The sequence below is a fragment of the Odontomachus brunneus genome, unplaced genomic scaffold, assembly GCF_010583005.1.
Source record: "Odontomachus brunneus isolate Ranch 3 - 2012 unplaced genomic scaffold, Obru_v1 Obru_scaffold_002, whole genome shotgun sequence".
Classification (NCBI taxonomy): Eukaryota; Metazoa; Arthropoda; class Insecta; order Hymenoptera; family Formicidae; genus Odontomachus; species Odontomachus brunneus.
Genome location: NW_022639452.1, coordinates 4,328,376 through 4,347,577, shown reverse-complemented (window position 1 = coordinate 4,347,577; position 19,202 = coordinate 4,328,376). Strand labels below are relative to the sequence as shown.

Genomic DNA, 19,202 nt, shown 5'->3' with positions numbered 1-19,202 from the left:
GACGAACGGGAGAATTGGTGTTATTCTCTGTGATTAAGGAACTGCGACAACATGATCGATCATTCGTAAGAGAACCATTTCGATGCGAAAAAATATTTCGTTTCATGTACTTTCGTTGATTTCGTTGTGCAAGTAAATTAATTCTCTAGAGGGAATACTAAATCCTATTGATGATTAATGATCTTCCCTAATTATTCTGTCAAACTCTCGCTTCATATGTAGGTCTCGTCAGAGTATTATTCCGCAAAACACACATACGCACACGCAAGCCTTTACACCCGATGAATGCGTTTATTAACGGCGTGTCAGATAGATTAGCAGGAAATGTTTAAAGTAATACGTTATTTCGCTTTTATGTGGGATTATTCATTTGTATTATATGTTCGTACTTATCCGCGTCATCAGTTTGCACACCAATCGATTTCGCATCGTCTAATTAATGTAAAATATTGAAATTGGTGAAGTCGCGTCATTAATCGAAGCGCGTGCACGAGCATTCCGCGAAAAAGATGGGATCTTTCGCCGACACGGTATGATATCATAAAATGTCACATGCACACACATGCAACTAAACAAACACTTCGGCTTTAATAATATACGGTAGATCGTTTCGGCATAAACTCGTTTGTTGTCCTGTGATATACGCAGACGCGTGCGCGCGATACCGTACGTAAATAATAATCTTCAATGTTCCAATTCCATCAAATTATCGCCGACGCAGTGAGCCATAGGAAATTAAGCCACAAAATTGTTTACGGTCGAAAACATCGCATTCGAAATTGACATCAAATCAATATATCGGATCTCTCTATGCATGGAGGAGGAGGAGAAGAAGGTGGAGGAGGAGGAGGAGGAGGAAGAGGTACACAGCAGTTTAATGTTGCACAACAGTAAACGCTCCTATTGATATTTTTGCGACGTATTAAGCCGCCGCATCAACAATTTTCGCGTGTCACCTGAAATCCCACTCATTGGCTGCGACGCGAAGATAATCAGACATTTTGTGTAAACGGAAAAATATATCAGCTGATCATGCGTGGATGATGCATGCGAAATACGCTAATACTTTATCACCGCTATTCTAAACCCTCTAATGTAATGTCTACGCTCAACTAGTTTATCGGCAGTCTGATAATTACGTTTTCATTGAGGTGCATCGATTACCGCCTCAGGCAAGCCATGTCGAAATTCAACCGTAACTTGCAAATTGCTGTTAATAACAACGCCATTTCCGCGTTAATAATGTTGATCAGAGCCGGTAAAAACGCGATCGCCGCCGCTGGAGGAACGCACGCTCCGGCAGGCGCCAATTTCATCGCTCGGAAAACACGTTATTTAACGCTAAACTACAATACTCTCCAAACTTAGCCGAAATTGGATGCTTACATAGAACGAGCTCTTTTAAACAGGAAACTGGTGCCGATTGCTTTGACAAAATAAAACGCATTCACGGTCGCGACACTCGCTGTTGAATTTACGCGAACGTTGTTGTTTCACGAAATGTAGTTATCGGCGTGGATAGGCGACGACAATGCTCCCTTGAAATCAACAGCATCAACAATGCGATATTTTCTTTAAATTTCACGCTGCGGCGCGCGCACGGCATCACATAGCGGATCTTCTACAATCGTCTTTGTGTCTTATTCATTCCTCTATGGAACATTTCTCGAGATCTTCTATTTGGAAGCCAGTCTGATTTTCTAAAATAATTATGGACTCTGGTCGCGCACGGAAAATTTCTCGGAATCTAACTGTGATCCTATTTCCCCAAAAAAATAATAGATTCTGATTGGAAAATATCGTGTCTGTGAAGATTTGGATAAAAAAGGATCTTTGAAACCCAATCTAATTTCCTTATAGGATCTAGAGATCTAATTCTAGGGAAAATCTGCGAAGATTCGGATTAGAAGTGTAATATTTTCAAAATGTGATTCTAAGTGGGAAATCCAAACAGATCACATTTCCTACTAAACGTAAAGTTTTCTTTTTTTCTAATTTCTTTTTTATATTTATATTGAACAAAATATTTGAAGCGCTTTGAGTATTTACGCACGAGCATAAATACTTAATTAGTGTAAACGTTACCAACAAAGTGAAGAATCCGGCCTAGCAAAGCTAGATATTGTATAGAATACCTAGGCATTACATAAAAATCGATAGACATTCTGTAGAATGCCTATGGTATTTTCTATACAATACCAAAAATTTCACACAATGCCGGTAACAGAAAACACTAAAAGTGTTTCAAACATTTTGTTCAATGTAAATATAAAATAGAAATAAAATAAGAAACTTGGGGAAAATTATCTTAAATATTTTGCTCAGCCACTTTTTGAAATAAGTTATAAATATTTTGAATAAAACAATATATATATTTTTTATTTTTACACTGAAATGTAAAATTTTAACATATTAAACTTTTAAATGTATTATAATTATTTACAATTGACAGTCAATAAGTTATAAGAATAACCGTACAGCAGTCTATTTTAAAAAAAACAAACCTTATATTTCTATATATTTACAGAAACAGACTTTACATCTCTATATATATTTCATAATTATGAAAGCACTAATTATTACTTTATGTTATTCTCTGTATCTTCTCATTTTCTTTCACTTTTTCTATGCCTCTTATTTCGCCTCTCGAGTTTTTCCTACTCTTTCCATGTGTCTTTATACTTTCTTCTTTCCAATTCCTCATTGTCCTTTCTGTTTCTTTAGTTCTTTCCCTATATATCTTCTTTATCTTTTCTTTCTATCTTTTCTCTCTTTATACTCATATATACATTTCTTTTGTCACGAAAAATGTTCAAAATTTTAAATATAAAATTATTATAATTATCGTTAATTATAAAATTACTAACCTTTTACTCCATAAACTGTCCTAACACAATATCTTCCCGATATTACGCTTTATTATGAGAAATTTGGAATCACGTTTTGTAAAGTGTGTAATAACAACGTTTTTTGTCTTATAGATCTTTCTGGTCTAATTGATAACGAACTCGTAATGTGCATAAACAATTTATTTCTCAAACCTTTCGCAAATTGTTTAACTGTCGGAATCGTTAATACACTATCTAATCGATGAAATAAGTCACAAAGTGGCAACGAGATAACCAATTAGCATCGCGGATAGGAAGAGATAAAATAGAAATCGACAAAATTCTGGAGAAACGTTGTGCAAAATAAATGCTGCTTCGGTTTCACTTACAATTAAAACTTTGTTTATTTAGAAAATCAAAATAGATCCCAATTAGATTCCAGAAAATGTTCTATAGTTGGGATAAAAATGTAATTCTCAATTGATATCGTAATATGATATATCTAAGATAAATTTGAGTGATCCTATCGGGATCTATGCAATTTTGACGGAATATAATGCGAGTTCTTCTAGTATTGCAATCCTAAACAGAGAATCCATATTTGGAATAAAAATGAGATTTCAAATTGGTATCATATTGGAACAATTAATTCTCGAACAAATTTTGCCATCGGACTGTATGCTATATCTGAGAAAATCTTGGGGAATTTCTATGCGAACAGATTACACCAAAGCGGTAATGCACAGTCACGTCTTCAACTTCAATCCTCCAACGTGAATTCGCTGTTCGTTACCTCCTCAGATTCCGAGTGCCTCAAAAGTTGTCGTCCGATGCAGCAGCACTCGAATGCACGAAGTCAATCGCGGAGCTTCCACGACAGCCGCGCTTCCGCGAGAATCGCGATCCAGGTGACTTGAAGCGAACGCGTTCGCTCACGGCCACTCGATCTGATATCCCAGAAGTGGTCGCTCATCGGGTGATTCTAGACGGTCAGTCCGCTGCTATTTATCCGGTTAGGAAGCGTAATGGCGGACGGTACAATCTTGTTACTGCGCCGCGGTGATATCGCCGGGCCATAGTGATTCAATAATTCAGTAGCACGCTTCCCGCCGGCGCTATTTCGTATCTCGAGGGCGCTGACCCACATATACAGTGGGCTACAAATGAGGGACGTAGCGACGGGAAGAGAGGATAAGCGGAGGTGCGAGGGACACCTCTCGGCCACCAGCCTCACCCACATTCACAAGTTCTCCGGGACACGCGGGACATCCGGAATTCCGAGAGAGAGAGAGAGAGAAAGGGGGTGAGAGAGAGGGAGAGAGAGAGAGAGAGAGATGTTGCTTTCGCTCCCGCGTTGAAAGCGCATAGCGCGAGACTCGCGCGGGAACAATGAGAGTCCATCCTCGTGGTGAAACAATGACGAAATGCTTCTCGGTTAACCCCCCGACTGAAGATCGCGTTGGACTGCACGGATCCCTCGACCCTTTGTCCTGTAATTGCTGGCTCAACGACGATAAGGCGTATCTCAAACGGCGAAGGGAAGGTACGCTCGACTGCGTATCAGGACCCAATCGCGCCGCCAACGAGTACTCCCGCCGGCTCTACATACACGCGTTACAATCGTAACGATCGTATAATGCCGTATCTGGCGGCCGAATGATTATAGGGGGTAATGGGTGCTAACGTTGCGCCGCGCCGCGACGCCGAGTACATAATCGCGATAGGATCAATGAATCCCGGCGAAAGAAAAGTCGCGTCGCTTCAGCTCCGCGGCATTTACAACAAGGATTTCCATCCAATCTGCGAGTCACCATCGAGTATTCCGATATTTAATCCTCTGTTGACAATGTGAAGTTGCGGAACAAATCCAGCAACGTAGAGTCAAATCCCCACGCTATATTTTTTCATTTTTCATCTAACTAAAATTAAATAGTATAAAATGGGTAACAGATATAAATAATAATATACCAAGACAGCACACATGTCTAAAACTGGGACATAAGACGTTTTTAAAACGTCTCTTTAAGTCGATTTTAAGACGTCTGGGCATGAGACGTCTTTCAGTTGTCTCAAAGATGTCTTAAAGATATCGTATGTCTCAGTTTTGGACATTGCGTTGTCTGGGTAAAATTTCTTCCTCTGTTTATTTATAGATTTATTTAAATAATTATGCTAAATTTACTAACTAAATGTAATAAAAACAAAATGTTCTTTCAATAATTGCCTTTAAATACAACAAATAATATGCTTCAGTATTACATGTCATTATTAAATTAATATAATTATAAATAAATATGATAATAAATATAAATATAATCTTACAGATTTTATAACAAAAACATTGCAACTATCTGACTCTCTGAACTAAACCTAGTTGTAAAAAAAATTACATTAAAAAAGGTAAACAAAAGTTAACATGTAAAAAAAAGACATTATTTATAAAAGAAAAATAAGTTTTTGGCTTATTCTTTCAAAATAATAAACAAATACTAAGTATTATTATTAAATATTTAGAGTAATAGTAATATTTAAGAATAGTGCAGTCAAAGTGATCAACAAAATCTATAACGTTAATAGCAACATGGGGTCTGATTGAATCCGGCACGCGAGGAGGTTTAACACAAAAAAGAATTAGAGAGACAATGTCACTTAGGGCCTTTGCACACAGAAAAATTTTAACCGTAAGATCATAAGAAAATTGACCAATCACAGTCGATTATTCCTCGAACGCAAGAAGAATAATCAACTCTGATTGGTCAGTTTTCTTACAACCTACACAGAGAGAACGATTTATTGATTCAAATAAATGTTTGTTTGGAATAGTCCAAACCAAATTATTTGGTTGACACAACAAAAATATTTCTTTGGAACTAATCCGCAAATAAATATTTTTGTTGCTTCAAACAAAATTTTGTTCGATCAATCGAAAAATTCGTTTGGACTATTTCAAAGAAGCGTTTATTTGATTCAACCAAATCGTTTTGTTTGTGTACGTGCAAAGGCCTTTACCTGAATGATCTGGACGCTGCAACGGCTGGCGAAAGAGGAAGATAGGTTAGCCGAGACCACGCGGTATTGAGGGACACAGCGCATGCGCAATTTGAGACAAACGGAGCCTGGGGTCGGATCCCACCCCAACGTTGTCAGCAGAGGGTTAATGTATAGTTCTGCACCTCTTTTTGTCCGATAGCTCGCGACTGATCTGCTCTCTTCGGCGAGAAAGATTTCCGCGATGACGATATTAAGAACGAAAGTATTTCCGGCGATAGTTGCGATCAATCTTGAACGTCACATCTCTGAAGGAGTCCTTCATATCCTGTTCACGTCTTTCATCTCGACCTTCTCGCCGCGATCAAATGTACGTCTGCGGATTTCGGGACATTTGGTATGTCGGAGCCGTTATTTCAGAGTTATTGACGATCGAGAAGAAGTTAAGGAAGGTGAGAGGGGGGGGGGGAGAGGGAAGAGATTGCGCAAACCTCCTTGCAACCTTTGAAGGGCCGTCCATTCGGCGCTGGTCCTCGGGAAATCCTTGGCTTCCAAGCCAACAAAGGACTGCAGAGGATTTAGGATAATCTCGAAATCCCTCGGAGTGTATACCGGCGTGTATAGCACTAAAACGGAACTGCGCTGTAGAGTCGAAAAAAAGTGAATACAAGCGGTTTTCGTGAGCCTCACTTGTACAAATCGAAGAACGGCGAACACCGATTAAACAAACGTGCAATATTTTTTTGTCGAGGTATTTTGAAAAAATCGTCGTTTCTCGTCGTCTCTCAAATAACCTAACTTTTTTCCATGCAACAAAACACGCATAGAGAAAAAATTAGATAGACAGATGTACGTAAATTCGGTGGCAACTGTAGTAATCGATTTATAAAGGTTGTATCCCTGTGAGTGATTCATTCAGTATTCATATTTATCGTATAGAATAATGAAATACGTAATACAAAAGGAATTATCAAAATTTACTCAAAATAATACGTTATATAAAATGTATATGAGATGTGACATGTAATATGATTGTAATATATAATATAAATATCTGAATGTAAGTCTTAATTGATGCATCAATATAACAGAAAATTTACATTATTTATATATGTTTGTCTTATACATGTAACTAAAAAAATTGTAAAGTTTCTATCATCGATTGTCTCACATTGTGATAATCATAAAAATCTATCTGGCCAGTATATCGTTTCGGTACTGGCGCCCAAGGCATTCCTTTTCGCGATTCAGTATGGGCACGGTACTATAAATCTACCAATTGTGTATTATTTGACTACCGAAACATGATATCCGTTCAATGCTGTGTATATGTACGGATCGATACCTTGTTAGTCCTCAATATTGGCTAACAGTGTACGAGTTTTATGAAAATAAACAAACTAAGCGCGTTTTGGTAAAAAAAGAAATAAAACTTTGGACTTTTCTTATAACCATAAGAAAACTTATAATTGTTATAAATATATGCTCTATGGTCAGAAAAAATTTATGTAAATTCAAGTTAAATAGATATTGCATTAAAAATGGTTGGTACATACAGATCTCACAGTTACAGCTCTTATGATATATAATATTCAATTAGTATATCATTATATATAGGTTGAATATTAGTATATCATTATATATAGTGTCTGATGATACCATTAAATTCTCGTGTATATGCAAATTATATAAACACATAGATTTTATAAACATATAAATTATATAAACACATAGATTTTTCTATTATTAATTAGAGAAGATTGACGCAGAATCACACATTATTCGTCAGTCTTCTTTAATTAATAACTTAAAAATCTATCGTGGTAAATCTATCTATCATCGCTATTTGCAAAATGATAGAAGACTTTTTATTCTGTTTAATGTAATATACAAGCACACAATGCAAACCGTATTTACAGATTCTGCACCATATCCTGCGCATTTTCCACTCTTCTTTAATTAATAACTTAAAAATTTTATATGATTTTTCGCAAAATAGTAGAGAGAAATTTTTTGTTCGCGAGAATTTTATACAGAGTATTTAACAGTATTTGTACCAAAGTTAAGGTGACTAAATTTTCCAGCCCTGAATTCGGGACACTTCATAAATGTGTGAAGCGAGGGGAGGAGCATAAAAAAGCCCGAAAATTATGACAAATCGGTCGCGAATAGCACTCGAAAAAATTTGGAACAAAAGGTAAAAAATCGGAACGTCTGGTTACCTTAACCACAGCTAATATATCGCTAGAATATGTCAAGGTAAATAATAGAATTGATACCTATTTCGTAACAACTACATTTTGAGTCATTAATGAAAAAAGATTTGCACCAAGCGCCAACCAACCAGCACGTGCAATGCAGTAAGACGAATGCGCGATCGCGCGAGTCTCTTAGCAACGAGGAATATCGCCGAAACGTTCACGAAAGACAATGCGAGCGTGGGAAATATTTTTTCAGTATGCCGCTCGGCCTGTATTTCCGTTTTCTGTGGATATCTACGCATTTCGGCGATATTCCTGACTGTTAAGAGGCTCGCGCGGTCAGCCAATGCCCGCGCGATCGCGCATTCAAAGTTCGTTTTATTGCATCACGCTGGTTGGCCAACAAACTAACGCTCGCAAGTTAACCGTGCTATCTTTCTTCATTAATAATTCAAAATTTTATGTGGTTGTTTCAAAAAAGATATCCATTTTATTAATCATCCTGACCTATTCTAGCAATATATTCTAGTTTTGGTACGGATGCTGTCAAACACCCAGTATATTAATTACCGTTATATGCACCAAGTGTAGTTGCCTGAATCGGAAAAATATTGCTGTCTTTTTATTGTGGTCTGCAGAACGAATACAGAGATCTGTAGGGTTTGATTACGTTATATAACACTCAGAGTTCTGCTTAAGGGACTAAAGAGTCAGATTGCCTGAAAATCGTGCTTGTTTTTTCACAATTTTTTGTGACAAACTGAGTGAATATGCGAAAGTGTTATTTTGATGTGTATTTAACATATAAAGAGAAGACAAATATAATTTTGAGGAACAAATAAGTGTATAGTGCATACAGTTAAAATATATTTCGGTTTTTTTTTTTCAAGGTCGTCATTTTGCAATAATATCTTGACTCTCGATGGTTCAATTAAGCTAAATTTTAGGTAGAAAATTTCCATAAGCGACCTTGTCATTATCGGGTGAGCCACTGACAAACTCGTAAAAATATTTAATTTTGAAATATTAATTATTTACTATAAAAGAAATTAAAATTTTAATAATATTCCATTAAGATATTTGCAATTTTGTTAACTTTTACTCAATTTCTATTATAGTGGTTCACACGATAACGACAAGCTTACAGAAATTTTCTACCTAAAATTCAGCTTAATTAAACCACCGAGAGTCAAAATATTACTGCAAAATGATTGAAAAGAAAAACGAAATATATTTTAACTGCATGTAGCATACACTTATATTGAGAATTTGATCATCTAAATTATATTCTTCTTTTTATATGTTATATAAATACACATCAAAATAATACTTTTGCATATTTATTCAGTTTGTCATAAAAAATTGTGAAAAACAAGCACGATTTTCAGGCAATTTGACCTTCCAGTCCCCTTAAACATATATAGACAAGCAACAAAAGAAGATTAGTACACCACTTCCACACTGAAAGAAGAATTTAGTAAATATTATCAAAATTTGGTTACTATTACTAAATGATAGATGTAAATATAGCGGGCCAAAGCTATGGCAATACTTATTAATTAATTTAGTTTTGTAAAATAAATTATTTATTTGACAGAAGTAAAATTTATTTGCTTCCAGAATATATTTGGTAAATAAAACTTATTGAATAGTTGAGCAAAATAAGCGATTTTGTAATAGTTACAAAATTTTTGATAGGTTCAACCAACTATCTGTAATAATAGATATTGAAACGATGTAATAGCTGCAAATAAATGAATTTTTCGTTGTGCTGCAACAAAACATACTTATATTGGTAACAAAATAGAACTCGTATCTACTGAATTTTTTATTATATGGGATATAACGATTTCATAATAATTATCAAATATCTGTTCATAACTGTAATATATTTTATATTAAATATTTAACATTAAGTAACTATTACTAAATTATTTAATTGATGTTACTGTGAATGCAATTACGTCATACTCACGATCTATTAAATATTTGGTAATTACTATCATATTTAGTATTAGTTACTAAGGATTCAATAAATTTCTGTAACTAAATGCAGTTTGTTATAGTTACCAGTCTTTTCTCTCAGTGCACAGAGTATTGTGGTTTCTACAACCTTTTTATATGCATGGACGAAAAAATAATATTAACCCTTACATTGATTAGGTATTTTTAATACTTCAATATTGAATAAATGGAGAGTCACTTACGTTCAATATATTTATACAATAAGATTGTTAAAAATAGGGAAAAGATAGATGCGATGCTAGCGTCTCACTATGACTTAAAGAGTTAATATTTTGTTGCGACAACCATATTTAGCCTCATAACATTCACAATGTTTCCCCCGTGTATGAATCAAATTTGGTTCTAAGAGCCAGACATTGTGTTTCCTTCAACCAAATCGCGTTTGGTTCGTTTAATGTTAATTCGATCGATTTTTATTCTACGTACAGTAATGAAAATATGACCCTCTCGCAATGCCACGTAAAGGGTGAGTATGCCTTTGTCGCCTTGGATAAGTAACCGAAAGTAATATACTTCCGTCGTACGCAAGTTTTCGCAACATGTTTTCCACATTAGCGGACTGCGCCAACGGCATCAGAAAAAATGCCGGAAGTACGTGCAGCCGACACGCGAATTCATTTCCGGCGGTGCTCACGGAATCGCAGACACGCTTGCAAAAGTGCCGTCGCTCCTCCCTCCCCCTCACCCTCTTCACCGACCGTTCTACCCTTCAAATCCCGCGGGAACGTCCCTAAAATAATCCCGGGCGCAAAACGTGTCGTTATAAAAATTCCATCGTCCCTCCTCGCCAACGACGGCACGAGGAGAATTTTGTGTTCCGCTACGCCGACGTTTCTCTCGTCCTACACTCCCCCCTCACTCCGCCGCCATCGTCATCATTCCGACCGTCGCGCGTTAAGCACGCGGACCCGCCTCTCGTAAATCCGACTCTTCATAAATTTTTCATCGAACTTCGAGGAGCACGTAACCTCCGTGAGGGACTCCTGCGTAGCCCCGAGCGAGAGTGCTCGCCCCCTATCGATTTCACGACGACGCGTCGCAGTCTTATGCTCGAGCCGCGTGTCACTAATGCCGTTAGCGAGTCCGGTGCTCTCGCGGTTAATTAATAAGTATGGCGCGCGGCGATAGAGCCGGCTGAGCGTCGACGTTAATTGTCGTGGCGCGTAATGAGACGCCGACAGGTCGGATAAGCCGTTGTCACCGCGACGTGAAGCCCGGCGCTACCAAGCCGGTGCTGTCAACGGGAGAAGAGTTCGCGGTAAGGCTTCTGTGCGCGAGACGGTGCGCTTCTCGCTTCTCCCAAAGGATTGACTTATATTCTCGCGGACGGCCGCGAACAATTAGTTACTTGTAATTACTTGCGCGATTACTTAGAAGCCTGATAACGGCTTGAGATGCCGATGATTTATTCAGTCGGATAGACGATACCTGCACAGAAATTTCTCAAGATTGTCCTAAATATTACATCATGGATTCCAATTAAAATATCTAAAATTGTGCCATATTTTGTTATCCCACTTTGTAGTATCAATCAGCAATCCCATTTTTAATCCAAACATGAGGGTTCTTTGTCTAAAACTGAAATAGAAATATTACGTAATTGCGACTTTCTTCAATTGGTGAAGTCGGTATATTTCCAATTATCAAACAAGAGATCCTATTTTTATATCAAGCATTGTATATATTCAATACAATAAAAAAATAAATAAAATTTATAAAGCACGTTTTTCCATTTTACCGAATAATTAAACTATGTGCAAAGTTTACATAAAATTTAATTAATGCTAATGTAAAATTACGGAGCTGGAAAAAAATATTGGAAAAACTTTGGTTTTTCTTGAGGGCCACTTAGAATCGCATGCTTGAAATATTTCACTTTGCAATGGAAATTCTTAAATGTTCCCATGTATAACACAGATTCCAATTTGATTTTATCACCTAACTTTGTTCCAAATGCATTGAAAAAAAATATATTCAATTTAAATAAATATATTTATTCAAATATGTTTTACTTACAATAAGAGATTATTTATTAAATTGTAATGAGTAATAAATTGAGTAATATTTCACTTTAAAAATATATTTAATAAAATTGAAGAAATATTTTATCCAACGTGAAATAATTTCGAAACAAATAAATGTTATTGAGACAATCGTTGCTCAAACTGAAGAACTTATTCTTTACAACTAAAAAATATAATATTTTCAAATTGAGGAAATAACTTTAAATTAATATTTTTTCAAACCAATTAATTATTTTACTCAATAATAATACACTATTTTGTAAAAATTGTTTTACTCAAATTGAAGAAATGTTTGTCTGAAAATATCAAATTCTGTTGATATCGTTTATTTAAATATAAGAAAATATTTTCTGAATTAGAATTTTTGGATATTGTAAAGATGAGTAAAATATTTATTTAAGATTAATTGTTTCAAAACAAATATTATAATCCATTAATTAATAATAACCTATTTATAACCTAATAACCTAGGTCATTATTATTAAATGAATTATACAGTTATTTTGAAATGATTAATCTTAAATTAATTTAATGTTATTTCCTCAATTTGAAAGTATTATATTTTTCAGTTGTAAAGAATAAGTTATTCAATTTGAGCAACGGTTGTCTCAATAACATTTATTCGTTATTTGTTTCAAAATAATTTTACGTTGGATAAAAAAGTTCTTCAATTTTATTAAATATATTTTTAAAGTAAATTATTGCTCATTACAATTTAAAAAATAACATGTTATTGTAACTAAAATATTTGAATAAATATATTTATTTAGATTGGATACATTTTTTTTACTTTATTTTATTGTTATCTACGTCTAAACAAATATTAACTAGAAAGAATTGTTTCAAATATAATTTGAAACTTTTATATATAAAATAATATATAGAAGTAATCTATAATTTTTTTAATAATAGGAAAAAGGAGCTAATTTGAGTTCAAGCACAGGATTAAAAGTGCTATGTACCATATGGGTAAAACCTTCCTTGTGTTAGGAAATAGAATAATATTTATTGAACATGAATAATCAATATCGATAATCAAACGTTTCGGCTCAATCATGAACCCTCTTCAGTGATAAATAAAAACTCAAGGTTTACAATACGAACGAATTACAAAGCAAAAGTATTAATTAAAGACCTGAGTGAAATGACATGAATGTTATTCGCAATATTATAGCTGACAAGATTGTTACCGGAATAATATTAAGAAGTTCATATTAAAATTACGAAGTAGCTGTCATAACTATAAAAAATCATAAAATAAAATAAAAATAAGTAAGATTAAAATATAATTAATGATTAAAATAGTCCATAAGAAAAATTTAGATTTTATCATTTTGACGCTAATTAATAATAATTATCCTTTTGACCTAATTTTTAAAACTATAAAACGTAGACTAATATTCCTTACTGGTAATTGTGGACGAGGTTCAGGGATAGTCAAAACTAATTTGACAGCTTCTGGTTATAATAAAAAATATTTTTCCATACCGTTTTTTGGTTTAGTTTCGAACAGACTGGCAAAGCTTTTTAGAAATAATATGACAAATATTGCTTATTCTTGCACTAATAAATTATCAGGAATGATTCATGTGCATAAAGACAGGTTGCCTCCTAATTTCCATAATAACGTTGTGTATAAATTGCAATGCAATAGTTATGAGGCTTCATATGTTGATCAAACTAGTAGAAGACTCTCCACGCGTATTGCTGAACATAGGAGAATACCAAGGAGTTCTACAGTGGAGTTGACGGCCATACAGGAACACCGTATGAAGAAAAACCATGATTTCAATTGGGATTATGCTAAAGTTTTACATGAGGAATGTTTTTACTTGAAACGCCTGATCTCAGAAATGATTTACATTACTGAACTTCAAAAGCATGGACTTAACTCACAAAAGGACACAGAATATTTGGGCAACAGCTACGGCTTGTTATGAAAATAAATCTCTGTTTGTTTCCTTCTCTTCCGCGAATCGTCGCCACAATGATAATGCTTATGTATATAAATTGTTATTATCCGTATTACTTAGACTTGGCGATGTTATCGTTGACAGGATCGTTTCACTTTATTAGCTGAGCCTTCAATTTAACAAAGGTATTTTATATTGACTATTTTAATAATTTATTATATTTTAATCTTACTTATTTTTATTTTATGATTTTTTATAGTTATGACGGCTACTTCGTAATTTTAATATGGACTTCTTAATATTATTCCGGTAACGGTCTTGTCAGCTATAATATTGCGAATAACATTCATGTCATTTCACTTAGGTATTTAATTAATACTTTTGCTTTGTAATTTGTTCGTATTATAAACCTTGAGTTTTTATTTATCACTGAAGAGGGTTCATGATTGAGCCGAAACGTTTGATTATCGAGATATTGATTATTCATGTTCAATAAATATTACTCTATTTCCTAACACAAGAAAGGTTTTACCCATATGGTACATAGCACTATTAATCCTGTGCTTGAACTTGAATTAGCCCCTTTTTCCTATTATTAAATTGATATCATTGTTTTTGAGTTCTTAGTTTCTTCCTCTAAATATATAATTTCTTTGTAATTTTTGGCCGAAAATGAAATGCACGCATATTTTTCGTTTTCGATTACTTACAATTGCCATAAATACCTCAAATCATATAGTAACAAGTTGGGACATTTACTCGTATTCACTCTTTATCCTTGTTTATGTGTATATATTAATAATAATAATTATAATAAATAATGATAATAAATCTTTATTATCATTGAACAGTTCGCGAGCAAGATACGTTCAATATTCGGATAATTTCTATTTAAAACTGTTCCTTAGATCGAGCGTCGTTAAAGATCTTCAATAGGGACGAAGGTAAAACGAAAAAATAATATCAATACGTGTTATCTAGAATTACAGGTAGTTCACTGAATGCTCACGAGTAGCCCCTCAACGTAGGATATTTAACACAATCTCTTACTGATACCATTTCTAACATAGTTTATTAGACCTTAATTTGATAAAAACTTAAATCCAGAATAAAATTTAATTAATGTTGGTAGAAACGTATCAGTGAATGCTAAGTTACTGTAGGTGAATTTATTGAATGCAAACATTCATTGTGGGTTAGAAAGCGTTTTCACCCAGAAAAGTGACCTAGGATACTATTTGAACACTCATTGACACCCGTTTCTACTAATGCTGATTAAGCTGTATTCTGGATTTGACTCTTTGTTTAGTCAAAACTCGAACTAAGTTTTAATCGATCATGTTAGAAATGGGTATTTAGAGTAAGAAATTGTGCAAAATACGCTATACTGAATGGCTACCCATGAGCGCTTATTAAGCTACTCGTGGTTTTGGATGCACGTAATATAACATCTTTTAGTCCAATAATAAAATTGTTTTGAATAACTGATGTATTACATATCAAAAAATATGTTACACAATATTTATTGAAAGCAATCCTATCTTTATATCTAGCGAAATAAATTTTTATTGGAAAGGAAATCATGTTTTCTCATTTTGACAATTGGATGCTTCATTGTAAGTAACGCTTTAGTCCACTTGAAATAAATGAATAAGATTTTCAGGAATCTATTAATTCAAATTCAGTAAATATTTTTTTTTAATTTTAAGTGTGTGTTATGTTTTAACTTTTAGTTTCTCTACATTAAACAAATATTTCTTCAAATTTAGTAAATAATTTCTTTGTTTGAGCAAATCAATATTTGCAACCATTAAATAAAACCATTATTCTTAAATGAATAATTATTTTTTACATTTTACTAAATATATTTTTAATCTAATCAATTATTCATTATTTTTCAGCAAAAAATTTTTCATTCTGATTAATATATCTTTTTAATTTAAATAAATACGCGATTGGTACCATTTTAGAAAATCATTTATTCAAAACAAATTATTTTTTTTCAAATTGACTAAATATTTTTTTTAGTGTAGGTATATCTTAGCGATATCAATTGGAAACCCCATTCTTAGAAAATTTTCTGATATCTAATTTGAATCTATTATGATCTCTCAAATAAATAAAGATACGATTTTAAGTAGGAAACTCAAAGAGATGCCTCATTTATTGTAACCAATGTTTCCCAAAAATTTTTTCGATTTTTATTTTATTTGCGATGCTAGTTGATTATCTCGTTGCGAATTACTTCATTGTTTAGATAATGCATTAACGACTTTGATAATCCATGGTTAAACGATCCATAGAGATAACGTGTTTCGACAATTTAGTTATTTTATACAAGTTATTAATTTGTCTCTACAAGACGAAGTCTTCGTATAATATCGTTATAACATATCATAAAAATCATAATCTCAGGTTTATCATAATAAAGCCTAATATCGGGGAAATATTGTATTAATATAGAGTAAGAAGTTAATGAATAATAATAACTTTGTGAGTAATAATAATTTTATATTTAAAAGTAAGTTTTAAATATATTTTATGACAAAAGGTATATATAGGTGTAAATAGAGATATAAAGTCTATTCTTTTTAAAATATAGACTGCGATATAGCTATTTTTATAACTTACCGTGTTTTAATTGTAAATAATTATAAAACATTAATATTTAATGTAATATTAAATTATAATATGTTAATGTTTAATGTGATGTTAAAGTTTTGTATTTAAAGCAAAAATGTAATATATATTATTTTATTTAAAACATTTATCATTTATTTAAAAAAGAAGTTGAGTAAAATATTTGAAACAGTTGGAGTATTTATGCTTTTTAAGTATTTATACTTGTAAAGTATACCGTAAATACTCAAGTTTTTCAGATATTTTTTCCAGCATAAATATAAAATAGAAATCGACAAAAAAAAAACATAGAGAAAAGATAGAGAAAATAGAATCTATTTCGGATCTATTTTTCCATTCAGAATCGCATTTTTTAAATATTACACTTATAATTCAAATCTTCATAGATTTCTCAATCAGAATTCATAATTTTTTTAAGAAATCGGAACAAATTCTAGTTATATTCCATAAAATTTTCTATGCATGTTTTTACTCCGTATTTTCAGGAATCTATATCGGTTTTCTAAAAAAATCATAGATTCTGACTGAAAAATACTCGAATTAAAAGTAAAATATTTTATAAATGCGATTCTAAAGAAGAAATCGAAATTGTCTAAGTGACGAGCCACGACGTGGTAATTAATCAGCATCGCGGATACGAAGGGATAAAATAATTTTGTAAACATTAAGCAGATTAAATGAAATCTGTTTGGATTTTCTTTTGGACTCGCAACTTCATTTACTTGGAAAATCATAATAAATCTCAGAACATTTTCTAGAGCTGAGATGAAAATAGAATTCCCAATTGGTATCACAATATCTTTGTAAAGCAATTATTTAAAGCAATCTATTTTAAATAAGTTTGGCTAATCTGATCAGAATCTATAGTATACTTGGGAATGTTTGAGACATTTTCACATAGGCTGTAATTATTTTAAGGAATCGGTCTAGACTGCAATTAAATTCCAAGATATTTTCTATATGAATATATCTGGTGCAACTCGTCAAGTCTAAAGAGTACTTTTCAACTTTTACTTGGAAAATCAGAATAGATCTCAGAAGACTTTCTATAGCTGAGATGAAAATAGAATTCACAATTGGTATCACAATAATATCTATTTTAAATAAGTTTGACTAATCTAATCGGAATTCATGCCATATTTTGGAATATTTGGGACATTTCCACACGGGCTTTAATTATTTTTAAAAATCGGTCTAGAACTCTAATTAAAATAAACTCCAATTAAAAATCCCAAAGTATTTTCTATGCAGATATTTCTAGTGCAGTCCGTTAAGTCTACGCTGAATTTTATGACCTATTTGATGTATAACTGAAAAGAAATTAGGTACAATAACTTATTAAAACTGAAAATTAGTATACACACCTCGCGACAGAAGTTAGATCAATCGACAAGAGTTCAAAATAACATGCCCACAATTCCAATTTGAGGAAAAAAATTATCATGGGAAAGCCTTATCATAAGAAAATATTCTATAAAATGACATGCCTATTGTAAATCTAATCGGCTATTAACAGACCAAATATCATTTAATACATTCAATTTAAAATCGTACTTACACATTTTTTATAAATATTTCTTGCATAAATAACAACGAAATATTAAACTGTGATCAAAATACACTTTTTGACTACAATAATATAGAATACACTTTTTTAGACAATAAACAGTATTACATATTATATGTCAATCTATTAAGTAATCGGTTAATTTTTCGTAATCGCCGTCAATATTCAAATGTTTGTACAATTCAGTAAAAACTACAAATTTATAAAAACTACAAACAAACTGCTATAGATATACTGTACAAGTAATGTCATGTTCTATAGCATTGATAATATCTGTTATATTTTCCGAACTTTCTTTGTTAAAAACTTTTTAATCGACAATGAGCGACGGATAAAATCTTCCGATAGTTACTCAGGGTTATATACTTTAATAATATATATATATATATATATATATATCAAAATCATCGTTATCGTTCGTGTAAAGTCGTCCCAATGTAAATATTTACATTTGCGTTAACATTGTCAGTAGTGCCGAAATAAGTCGCAGTCGCTTAATAGAGTGCATTTAAGTTGCACGAGCAGTCGCACGCGATACGTGAACGAGCATGAATTACAGAAGGGATAATTCGTATGATTAAAACAGCCGTCTAGACTTTCGAGCGTACGATGATATGGCTATAGTACGAATTCTGAAGAGGGAATAGCTTATTTGCTTTAGTCCGGTTATATGACCCGCGCGACCACTCACGGATTAAAAGTGAGCCGCAAAGGAACGTGTTAGTTATGAAAAACACCTAGTTGGCTTTAACGTGAGCGCAGAACTTCGGAGTTTGCGCACGGGTCGGCGTCCGGTTAAAATTGACCAGCAAGCGGCATCGGAGCAGTCGCATGGCTAGCGCATATTAAATCGTATATACCGCGACGGTACACGATTTAGCTCTCGCACAATGAATTCGTTCCGCGCGGATTCATTCGCGTACCCGTAAAATCGAACGCAACGCCGCTCCGAACCGCGGAAACAATATCTCCTGCGGCTCTCTCTCTCTCTCTCTCTCTCTCTCTCTCTCTCTCTC

General features: G+C 33.2%; 1 protein-coding gene across 11 annotated transcripts in view; it reads left to right on the top strand.

The window, feature by feature from the left end:
- Positions 1-19,202, top strand: part of LOC116842028 — a 633,651-nt gene that overhangs the window by 458,263 nt on the left and 156,186 nt on the right. The window contains exon 1 of one of the 11 annotated variants that reach the window (XM_032810738.1): positions 13,914-14,164. The exons of 8 other annotated variants lie outside the window; for them this stretch is intronic. The gene's annotated coding sequence lies outside the window, so the exon portion shown is untranslated. Of the gene's footprint in view, positions 1-13,913; positions 14,165-14,266; positions 14,289-18,673; positions 18,887-19,202 lie in introns of those variants that run through there. 2 more of the 11 variants (XM_032810748.1, XM_032810767.1) reach the window with 2 other exon arrangements.